This window comes from Bidens hawaiensis, unplaced genomic scaffold (genome assembly GCF_021521415.1).
Source record: "Bidens hawaiensis isolate Kalapana, Puna unplaced genomic scaffold, B.hawaiensis_p1.1 tig00047541_1, whole genome shotgun sequence".
Classification (NCBI taxonomy): Eukaryota; Viridiplantae; Streptophyta; class Magnoliopsida; order Asterales; family Asteraceae; genus Bidens; species Bidens hawaiensis.
The window spans coordinates 1-10699 of NW_027498503.1; positions in this window are offsets into that span (position 1 = coordinate 1).

Below are 10699 nucleotides of genomic sequence, written 5' to 3' on the forward strand. Positions count from 1 at the left end.
TTAAACAATGTGCACTTGATTGAATATACTATTCAATTTACGATTATACAATAAGCTTTTATAAACTTTGGCGGGTACATGTGATAGGGATGTAAAAGTTTGTCTCATACGCGATCATAGCCTTCACTTATTACTCATATATCTTGTTTATGATCTTGTAAGGTTATTGGTTAAACAATCACTCGTTTTGATGTCCATTACCAGGAACATGATGGTTATGCTCACCTTAATAACCAGTTTAAAAATGTCAAATATTCAAAATACTTTTGACAACTATAATTAATAATTTCAAGTTTCTACCAAACTTCAACTGACAACTTATTCCTATTTTCAAAATCATATAATGTATTATCTATGTAGTAACTCGTGTAATACACGGCCTGAATAAAGAATATAACAATCAATAAAAAAGTGTTATACACGTGTATAATTTAGGACTGTATAACAATTTCTCATATGTGAAATTAAATATTACATTATATATAAATTTGAAAAAAGATTAAATAAAAAATTATTCATAAACCGTCAAATATCTCATTGTACACACATATGCGGTTTTCCATATCAATTATTGAATGATTCTAAAGGATAACTTTAAGGTTTTTAATGGTAAAATAAATCAAGAGTTAAGCCAAGTTTAACTAAATTTTCACATAAGACAAGTTATGAGTATTTAGATGTACAAATGCTCGAAAAAAAGCCTTAATAGTTTATGCATATGTTATTGTTTTGTGCAAAATCAAAAAGATCTTTATAATAACAATATTTTGAATAAAATATTTAAAAATAGTTTATGCATATTTTGAAAATGTAATATAGGAATTTTAAAAGTAATAATAAATGTAGCAAATTAATTTAATAGATTTAATTAGGGTTAATTTGTAAATAGCTTATGTATCATCCAATGTGGACACTTTAAAAAGATGTCATGTGTCCATAGTGTTTTGCTTTAATATAATAGTAAGATAAGATATATCAATATCCAAAATTTGTTGTATAACCTGTACCAAACCCAAAAAATATCTAAAAACTAATCGCATTCCCAAAATTCGTTTCATTACGCGCACCAAATATTTTGAATTTTATCGTCTAATCAGTTTCTTTTACCATCTTCCTTGTTATGTTTTCAAGATCATAAATGTATTAATATATTCAATGTCCAAAATGTGTTGAATTACTTGTACAATGCAGTAAATTTATACTATTGAGCAGAAAATAAGAAAAAAAGGGGGGGGGGGGGTGGCAACATTATGCTGCCACCCTTGAGCATATATGTATGTTAGTATGTACTATGTAATATTGTTTACATGTCTTGCTTATAGTACTTATCGATCAAACTAATTTCATAGTACATAAATTAAGTCCATAACTAAATGATGTTTTATGTTTATCAATAATATAATCATGTTCTGGTACAACCTCAAACCTACCGATTATTGTTATAGTATAATAGTATAATAACTATTACTTCATTGGGTATGGTGGGTAACTATAGATGGTGAATTGTTGTAACCAATTGAATTATTATATGCATGCTTGAACCTTGATAATAAAAATATAGAACAACTTACTTAATATTTTATAAAGTGACATACAGCACATTTACTAAGAACTTCTTAGTAGGCCAACAATTGATTTCAATTTGGACCACATTTTAAACAAATATTTAACTAAAATTATTTATAATTTATACCGATCGACAACAAACTTGTTAAATTTTAATAGACTGATCGAGAATAAACTGTTATACTTTGATTGTATTAAATTCAACTAATCTTTTCTTTCTTTTTTCATTTTCTTCATTGAAAGCGTTCATATAAAATCGGGTTAAACTAATAAAGTGACAAGTAAAAAGACAATAAATTGGGCAACAACCCTATTTTAAATAGCAAAAACCAACCTTTCTTACATATTTTAACTCGTTCGCATCATAATTATGTATAAGAGATATAAAGAATTTCAAATAGTATTATTTACTTTTAAACAGCAAACAAGAGAATAAATCCAAAACATGAAACACAATTATTTAAGCAATAAAGCTTCTACAAAATAGCATCAAATCACTAAATTTGTTCGTTTGCGTGTAGTTTTTTTGGGCCACAATATATCTTTGCACCAAGTTGATGACTTTTTGTAGTTTGTACCAATAATATTAATTAATAATAATCATTTTTCTTTCTTTTAATAACAACTAGGATTTATGGCCCGGCTGACGACGGGATCGTCAAATTGAACAAAACACATTAAGTAAAAATCCGTCAATGTCAAAATACAATAAATTATATAAACTATAAACTCGTTGCAAATCGACGCAAAGTCGTATCAAGTTACGACCATCGAAATTAAACAAAAGAAATAAATCCGTTAATTAAAATACAAACAAATTATATCATATGTAGAACCAAAAAAACCGGCACACTAGAGCTGCGAACCAACACAAATTCGGTTAGTATCACGGTACCAACAAAATTCGTAAACATAAATTAGTAAGCCAAAAAAAATTTTAAAGGTGAGGTATCAAACGTTAAAACACGAATATAAAACCATGCGACAATGGGATATTTTTAAATCATGAAAAAAGTTTCGGTTATTGTAAAGACAGACTATAAAAAATATGAAAGCAAGTTTAAGAAAATCATTAAAACCGACAAATAAATATGTAAAGTTGACACTCGCATAAGTTTAGTTTTAAAAATATAGTTTGTTAAATATTTTAATTAGTTTAAATAAAAAATAATATAAAGAAAATAAAAACCTCATTTCTATTTATTTTTATCTATGAAATAATGTTATAATTAATTAAATATTAAAATATTGAATAGTAAAATGAATAGTAATTTTGTGAGGGGATTTGAATCCCCCTTTTTAATATATACTAGGATTTCGAACCCACGCTTCGCGACGGACCGCTAAATCGAACAAAAACACATAAGTAAAAAAAGTTAAACTGTAAACTCGTTGCAAGTCGACGCGAAATCAGTCCTGTATCAAGTTACGACATTGAAACTAAACAAAATAAATAAACCCATCAATGGCAAAATACAACAAATTATAATATATGTAGAACAAAAAAAAACCGGCGCGTTACAGCTGCGAACCAACACAAATTCGGTTAGTATCAGCGGTACCAACACAAATTTGTAAACATAACTTAGTAGCCAAAAAATTATTTTAAAGCGAGGTATTAAACGTTGAAACGCGGATATAAAAACATACGACAATGGAATATTTTTAATTATGAAAAAATTTCCGTCATTGTAAAGACGGACTATAAAAAATATGAAAGCAACGTTTAAAAAAATCATTTAACCGAAAATAAAACATGTAAAGCCGGCACTCATCCAAATTTAAAGTTTACAAATATAATTTGTTAAACGTTTTAATTATTTAAACAAAAAGCAAAATAAAGAAAATAAAACCATCATTTTATTTATGAACTTATGGATAATAATTAGTGGTTATAAATAATTATATATTAAAATGTTGAATAGTATCATTTTTATTTATGAACTTATGGATAATAATAGTGGTTATAAATAAGGGGTGTGTTAAAATAAAAAGAGATAGTTTTCTAGAAAGATTATGAAAACATCATAGCTATTGGATCATGTTAATTCAATGGTTGCGATTTAAAATTACTAGAAACCGACATAGTTTCCTAGAATTACCCTTTCACCATTATAACCGACATAGTTTCCTAGAATTATTCTTTTACCATAGATTTTAATGCCAAATGTCAAAAATATATTAGTTCTTACCATTTTTAAGAAACTCTTTATTCTTATTTGAACCATTTTCTATAAATAATTATATATTAAAATATTAAATAGTAAAATGAATAGTAAGTCTGGAGATAATTTGTTAAAAATCTTAATTAATTTAAACAAAAAGTAACATAAGAAAATAAAATCATTATTTTTATTTATAAATAATAATTAGTGGTTATTAAATAATTATATATTAATATTGAATAGTATCATTTTTATTTATGAACTTATGGATAATAATTAGTGGTTATAAATAATTATATATTAAAATATTAAATAGTAAAATAAATAATAGTTTGTGAGAAGGATGAAATCCTCTTTTTAATATATATATTAATTGAAAGAGGACAGTTTTCAGTTTTATATTTATCGTCACTAATCATTCATAGATATTGTTTGTCTTGTATTAATTAGAAACAAAACAAACATACATAATACAATCTTATTACATATAGCAAGCTATAGTATGTTTAAAAAAGGCGTAACAAGGAAAACATTTAAAAAGGCTAATATGGAATTTATTATTTGTTTTGCTTTATATCACTAGTTTTATGGAACAATAGAACATCATGGAATGCTTTTGTTTCTAAAGAAATTCATTTTTCTTCTTTCATGTAAACAACGATTAGCATGTTTATGGAAACTTAAAGACCCATGATGGCAAATTGATGCGTTTGCAAAAACACATGGTTTTTAATACGTAAACTCTCATATTTGATGTTGTTTTTAGCTTCAATTAGTTTAAAATACGTTAGTATTTGCTATTTGAGTGTTTTGCAACTTCTGACATTAAAATGAAGGGTTCAAGGGTGAAAACACGTTGGAAATGAATAACTGAAGAAGAATAGCCAAAAAAGGGAAACGTACAGCCCGTAAACATTCAACTACTCACGAACCGTGCAACTTATGCCAACCTACGTCAACACTGTTTAAGTGAAGCCCTAAATTCGGCCCAATTAAACATGTATGGTCCATACGCACTTAACCACACACAGGTCGTACACATTTCGAAAACCCTAAAAAAGGACCTATATATTTGATATATTAGCTAAAACGTAAAGGGTGACGACTAGGAGGCGACTACAACAGTTGTGGGCGACTTTTATGAGCTATAATCAACTTGACTAACATCAATCAAAGCTAGAATACGAGGTTAAAGATCCAATTTGCGAAAGCGCCACCAACATATCCGATATTTACATTTCTGTATAGCTCGAAACTTTAACCATGCTTTCGTTTGTGTTATTGTTTTGAATCTTTCTATTGTTGTTAGGGGTGTTTAATGAATTAAATTTTGGATATACAAATTATTCGAATTTTGAAAATTTGAAATTTTGAGGCTAGATTCGAAATAGATTCAACAAATTCTATTCGAATTCGAAATTCGTTTCGAATTTAATCAAAATATAGTCTATTTTGATTCTAATTTCAAAACTACTAAAAACAAGCTTTTTAACAACTAAAAATACAAGTTTGTAAAACAAATAAATCATTCAAAGTTACAATATCCTAAATATTGTGTTGACGCTCAATTACATGAATTAATAACCAAAATAATAAACTTTCATTAATTAGTCAATATAACTTATAAGACATCTATATATTATTATTTTATCATAAGTATATTTATAATAAAAATAAAATTTAAATGTACAATTTGAATTCAAATTTTGAATCGAATTTATAATCTTAATTTCTTATTTGATTCGAAATTCGATTACTAAATCGAATTCAAACTGAATAGAAATTGAATGATTGAAAACCGATTTCGAACCATAAATTCAAATGAGCTTCGACTCGAATTTTGAATTCCTCGAGTCTGATTAAAATACCGAACACCCCAAATTTCCGGTTAATCATTTTACAATCGGTTAGGCACGATGAATCTTAGTTGATTGTTATGTTTATGGATGTTTTACTATAATATTGTGATTAAACAGTTCCTAATCATGACCTTGTGACGTATCTTGTTGCATATTATATATATTGATCTCTTGTTTTGTTTGTGTGGTTGGATTTGGATCTATCTTTCAATAAAATTATGCATGCTAGATTAGGTGTATTCTAGCTCTAGGTTATATCGATCATTAACTTGGGCTTGAAATCTTAACTGGTAATAGATAAACAAACTTATTGGTTGGTAACATGTATGACCTGCCTAAGAGAAGGGTCTAAATACATAAAACTGGAGACTAGTTAGGTTTCATTTTATTTTTTTTAAATTGATTTGTGTGGGTTATAATCCACAAGTCATTGACCTGTAAGTACCCAGATAAAAAATTGAAAGCCAGAAGGGTTGGTAATATAACTTGCTTATTGAATTCAGTTTTCTTATGTGTGTTTACAAACACAGTTCTTCATATTATTCTTATTCTGGTCAGGACTGATATTCGGTATCTTACCACTGCTATATTATATATATATATATATATATATATATATATATATATATATATATAATTACACTTGCCTATTAACGTGCTTAGTTTAGTTTATTTTTATTTTCTTTTCTTTTATTATTTAAAACTAGTCTATGCATTGTTGATTTGTTATTTTCTAGCATGTCACAAATGTTATTATATACCAAGATAATGGTAACTGGTTTTCGTTCATGTTGTTTTTTTCGTTAGCAGGATTTCTATTTTCATATTTTAATTGTATTTACACACACATGCACTACGTACACAAGTACCCTGTGTTTTTTTAAAGCATTTAGAACATGAAGAATTTATTGGTTCCTACAACATTTGGTGTGTAGTATTTTAATTCATATGAAATTCAAAATATTGTGTTATATTTCATACTTTTGTCATTCTGATTGTTTTAGTTTTAGTTTATATCACTAAATAGATTTTAGATTATGATAATTGTATAACTAATTGTATGTGTTTCATAGAGTATTAGTTTGTCACAAGATCCTCTTATGTTAGTTCATAGAGTGTTTATTTAATGGACATCGTGTTTTACTTCATAAATATTGGTCATTTTATTTTAGTTGTGCATTTTAGGACGCTTCTAACATATAAAAAAATGACTTTATTTGTTTTGTGTTTTCATGTATGTTGTTTTACTATAAAATTCATTATGCTTTCCTATCACATCATTGTTATTTAGGTTTTATATGTTACACATTTGATTTTATTTATGGTGTATTTGTTCATATAAAATCCAAATGCTGTGTTCTATTTCTCATATTAAATACTAAACAAAATGTTTTAGTTCCAAACTGAAGATGACTTAGAGGATATATGTGAAAGACGATTTCCCAATTAAAATTCTTAATTGAAGATGGCTAGCACAATGTTAGAAACAGAAAAAAGTGTTTTAGTTCATACTTTTATTAGACATGTTATAGTTCATATGAAATTGTGTTTCATATTGTTATATTTTATTTCTGAATTCAAATGGATTATATTTTTTATTATTGTATTGTTGTTCACTTGTTCAATGTATAAACCAAATATTTGAAGTATTAATTTTTGACAGAATTTGGTAACGATAATTAAGAAAGTTTTTTTTTAATTGATATTTTTTAATATCATGTAGTACACGGGCTTTAATATGTATATAAAAAGCATATTATAGTTGTATTGTACTAAGCATAAACCAATAAAAGATTCCTAGAATCGATTTATCGGTTGATGTTAATTTTATGTTCATAAATTTTGTCCATCTTATGCAATGTGTACTTTTAAAGTGATCGACTCATAAAGTTCACGACTCTTTTAATTTAATTTGTTATAGAAAATACTCAAGTGGTTACTTTAAAATTAGTAGTGGAAGTTGAATATCTTTATTCAGCAAAACTTTTAATTTCCGTCATTATTTTTTATGAAAAGAGATATCGGGTATCAATATTAAATCGGGTACTTTTGAACCAATTTTGGTACCCATCTTTTTAGGTTTTGGGGTCGTTAGGGTACCGTTATTTTACTAATTTTGTCCTCGGTACCGGTATTAAGTTTTAACTGTTTTTGGTATCGATATTTTTCAGTATTAATACTAAGCTCCCTTGCCCTCCTCACAATCTCCTATGTTTGCTATTTCAAATAATAAGATAATCATCACCCGAGCTTACTTTGATAGGCCTACTAGTAGCAAAATAACTAACCAATCTCTAATTAACTCTTAAAACATTTTTATTAAAAAAATGCGTATCCTTTTTACTTGATGAAAAGTTTTGATCTAAATAAACCTGATGAGATTAAAGACATGTGGATCCAAGTGTTGACTAGTAGGGGTGGACGAAGTGGGTTCTAGACCGGCACAATACCATGATGGTCGGTACCGAGGCAAAAACAAACTCTAACGGCCTGGAGAAGCCGCTATCCTAATCCTCTTCAACGGAAATATGAACTAACGATCAAATTTAAAATAATAATAATAGTTTCATTTACCCAACACAGCCTAAATTGCCAATCTTTTTTCACGATACACCTGCATCTCTTTCAAAATCTTACCCTTTCTACTAGGGGTGAGTAATAGAACAACCATCACTGTTAATTGAATCATAATAGGCAAAACCGGACCAAGTTTAACCAATAACTGACAGATATAATCGTGGGTCGGTTTAATGAATTTTCAAAAATTGCCAAACATGGGTCGGTTTCAAACCCGTCATAACAAAAGTGACTCATTTATTTGACCGACAATTTGTTTGAGATTAACATCCACAAAACATGTTATCAGATTATACCATTTTGATGTTTTCGATTCAACACTTACTATTGAATTAACTTGAATTTCATTGTTAGATTATATAATTTTGTTTTCTAAATATTTGGTACTAATATTATGGTATATATATATATATATATATGGATTAGGTTATGCCGTTGTTTTAGCAATATTTGGCACCAAACTTTTATGCCTAGTTAAATTGTTTTGGTTACAGTTAACTGGCTCATAACTGACTCGCTATAAACTTCAAAAACCAATTAACTAAAACCGCCATAATGGGTCGGGTAAGGTTATAGTCATGGCTTTGGCCTAAGGGTTCCCCAAACTGACCAATGCACACCCCTCTTTCTACCTCAAACTTTCATTTTTCATAACACAAATGGCACCATGAGTAGCTCGAAGAGCATGGATGATGTGCGTGAGGGCGTATATAAAATATTGATTGGTTTTCACACAAAATCGTGTTTTAAATTTATAAAAACAATTTCTGCTAAGAGTAAACCACACACAAATAGGTAAGTGTACCTATCGTATATGTAGAATAGTATTGGTAAGAACCAAGTATCGATCCACGGACACGGAGTATTTCTAATAATAAATCTTTGTTTTAAATTAACCAGAAGTAATAATCATTTAAGGTTGTTTTTAAACTAAATCTTTGTTAAATTAAAGTAAAGTAAAGTAAGCAAGTAGACGGATTATAGACAAGAAAATCAATATATAAAGGTCGTTATCTAAATCAAGAATCCACTTAAGTCTTCTTTGATTATTAATAATATGAATATGCAATTAACTTGCTTTATGAATATAAGAATAATCTCTCATTCCTAAGCGAATTTCCCTATGACATAAAAGAAAGTAGAACGCATAACTTCATGTCTATCAAAAAATGTTAATTTAATTAAGCAAGTAGTTTTAGTGAAATACATAGATTAGGATTAACTTCGATTTATCAAGAAAAAATCCTAACAATTTTTAGGGCATTATAGTTTAGTTACTCAGCCCACATGGTTGATTTAAGTGGATTATAATTACACATTCCCTTAACATATGATTTCTTTAACTAGCATGACATCCTAATCAATCGTACTTAACAATCTTGTTTTAGAATTATCAAAACTAGAGAAATTGATCATAGTATGTATCTCATCTTTTCAAAGTCCAATACAAGAAAATATATTTTGGATAAAATATCAAGAATTTTTTTTACCATTCATAGTCTCCAAGAACATGAGTGAATCATGAATGATTATAAAAGTTTGTTTTGAAGATACTAATCATCAATCTTGAAATAATGGATTAAGGTGACAAAACATGTTTCATCAAAGGATAATTGCAAAATAATCATTACTTCACAAAAACTAAATCACATATTCAATATAATCATCAAATGGAGTTAAGTTTCATCATAGATATAGATGGTAATTTAGAAGTTTAGCTCATGATGAGCATGGCAATGAATATAAAAGAAAATGAAGATGACAAATACATGATTAAATTACTAGAACACTCTAACCAATTTGTTGATGAATTTTCCTTCAATGATGATGATGGATGTTTCCAAATCTTCAAACTCTTCAATTGTGCTTCAACTTGAGTGTAAAGTGAGTGTTTTTAAGTAATCAAATCGTCTTAATCCTCCCCAAGCACACCCAATGCAATGAGACATGAAATCTAATTATAGGCTGTTTGGGCAGCCGGCCCGTGGATCATTTTGCATGTGCAATTAATGCTTGTTAGGTCGTACATATGATGACTCAGCATGGGGGCATGGTTCATAGGGCACGACCCCGTGTTTTGGTTGTCTTTGTCTTATTTGGGTAGGGTGACCAAGGGGACGTGCTAGGCGAGGCACTTTTGATCTCTGGTTTTTGTCTTTTATTGGAAAGTTGACCACAGGAGCGTGGTCTATAAGGCACGGTCTCGTGTTTGACCCTTCATATTTGTCTTATCTTGAAAAGGTGACGAAAGGCGCGTGGTCACTGAAGCATGGGGGTGTGTTAGACTGACTGATACACAATTTTTTCATTTTTTCTTCGTGTATCCACTTATTTTCGTTTGAGGCTGGAATAACCTAAAAATAAAAAGTAACATAACAAATAGCTATTTGAATTAAATAATATTATAAAAGATACATTTTTGGAGATTATTTGATACTTTAAAAATGTGTATTTGTATATACATTAGTGACCGATTAAGAAGAAATGGTCTTGACAACGTCTTGGGAGAATGTGTAGGATAATGATACGCTT